The sequence below is a fragment of the Apodemus sylvaticus genome, chromosome 3 (genome assembly GCF_947179515.1).
Source record: "Apodemus sylvaticus chromosome 3, mApoSyl1.1, whole genome shotgun sequence".
In the NCBI taxonomy this organism is placed as follows: Eukaryota; Metazoa; Chordata; class Mammalia; order Rodentia; family Muridae; genus Apodemus; species Apodemus sylvaticus.
Window position 1 is genome coordinate 54,274,980 of NC_067474.1, and position 2,164 is coordinate 54,277,143.

Consider the following 2,164-nt stretch of genomic DNA (forward strand, 5'->3'; position numbering starts at 1 on the left):
CGAGATTCCTCAATTGAGAATTCTCCATTTAGCTCTGTACTCCATTTTTAATAGGGTTATTTGGTTCTCTGGAGTCTAATTTCTTGAGTTCTTTTTATATTTTGGATATTTGCCCTCTATTGAATGTAGTGTTAGTAAAGATCTTTTCCCAAACTGTGGGTTGCTGTTTTGTCCTATTGTCAGTGTTCTTTGCCTTACAGAAATTTTGCCACTTTATGAGGTTCCATTTGTCAGTTGTTGATCTTAGAGCATAAGCCATTGGTCTTCTGTTCAGGAAATTTTCCCCTGTGCCCATGTGTTCAAGGCTCTTCCCCACTTTCTCTTCTATTCAGTGTATCTGGTTTTATGTGGAGGTCCTTGATCCACTTGTACTTGAGCTTTGTCCAGAGATAAGAATGGGTCAATTTGCATTCTTTTGAAATAAGTAAAAGATCTCAGATGCAGCTCCAATTCCTACTAAAAATGATTCAATTTGATTTTCCCCATTTCTCCTCAGAAAGAACTACTGATACAATGTTTAAGTATATTGCCTCCATAGTTTTCTTCTTTCATGTTTAACTACTTGCATTTTTGTGAGTATGTTGTTAAGAGTTTATATGGCATCATGCTATAGGCATTGTATTACAACCTGAATTCATTCTCAGTAGGATGCTTTTGAATTCTACCTATCTTGCTGCATAGTGATCTCAATGATTTTTGAGTACTTGACAGCTTTCCTGTGTCTACCTGTGCCTCAGCCCATCCTTTCATGCAATTGGTAACTCCTGATTTTGTTTCAGTTGTTCCCCTGCATTAGTGTGATTATGACATACTGACCTACTTCAGTTATCCCTTAACTTAGCCCTATTACTGGCACCTATATTCCAGCTATGTCTCTTCCAGTTATACTCCAAAATATGTTGTTATTATTATTTATTTATTTATTTATTTAAACATAAAGGCATTCTCATTTTCATCTTTATTTATACTTCTGCTTAGTCCTTTAAATGTAAATGTTTCTTTTTTTTTCCTCATCTGCTACTTATAATTCTCCCCTAATCATCTCTGATTTTACTTCACACAGTCAAGTCTTTTCTCAGTAGCCTAGTGGTGGTTGGCTCCAGGATTCCCATGGACATGAAAACCAGAGGATACTCAAGACACTTAAATGAGACAGCTTATTTGCATATAACTCATACTCACCCTTGTAGGTACCAGGGGCTGACTATGTCTATTTCAGTCTTCTCTAGATTGCTCATAATTGGAAATTCTTAAATTATTATGCCTTCACTTGTACCCTGCAAAGACATTCTCAGCATGGTTGTTTCCTCAAGAACTTGATACTTGTGACACAAAAGTCATCTTTTTTTTCCCTTACTTTATCTGCATTTATTTTATGCTGAGTTTATTCCCGTGCCATGGGATTTTGTTTCTTCAGTTTTTTCTGGGATATCTTTTTCTTCTGTGCAACCTCATCTTCTGGGTTTGGAACGATCTGTTCCTTCTCAGTGAGGACCATCCCAATGTGGCAGAGGTAGCTCATGTACGGGTTAATACGGCCATGAGCTCTGTAGGTTCGTTGGCGCATCTCAGGTACCTTGTTCACCTGGATGTGTTCAATGACTAGACAATCTACATCTAAACCCTTAAGTTCAGCATGTGCAGTAAAAATTCAGCCCTCTTTTTGGCCACCATCCCTATGTCCAGCCCCACTGTTTGGCCTGGGCACACCAACCGACTCCACCATTACACTGCTGGAATGGCACACATTGCTTCTTTAAAGTGACATCCATCAGATACTTGGTGGCTTTGCAGATATACATACCCTTGATGGCCTGGGCAGTTCCCTGGGCGTTCTTAAAGTGAACGCAAAGGTTTGACCCTCTTGGTTTGCATGATTTTGTGAGGTTTTCTGGGTCAAGACAGTAGTGAACCATCTTCACAGGTCCCCTCTGGCTGCTTACAGGAAGAGCAGAAAAGTCATCTTTTGTGGGCATTTTTCTTTTCTCCCAGGAGTCATAATCCTATGAATAAGCTCTGGGTTTACCTCCTGAGTCGTTAACATGCTTCAGTTGTTCTGAGCTCCTGGGGCCTGGGCATGAAGCTTTCTTTTCTTACCTTTAACAACAACCTAATTTAACGCTTCCTGTTCTGTGTCTCACCCAGCATCTCTGTGTCTGGGACA

At 39.7% G+C, this 2,164-nt stretch overlaps 1 pseudogene; it reads right to left on the reverse strand.

The window, feature by feature from the left end:
- Nucleotides 1-1,384: 1,384 nt before the first annotated feature.
- Nucleotides 1,385-1,916, reverse strand: LOC127679864 (60S ribosomal protein L17-like; annotated as a pseudogene).
- Nucleotides 1,917-2,164: the final 248 nt, after the last annotated feature.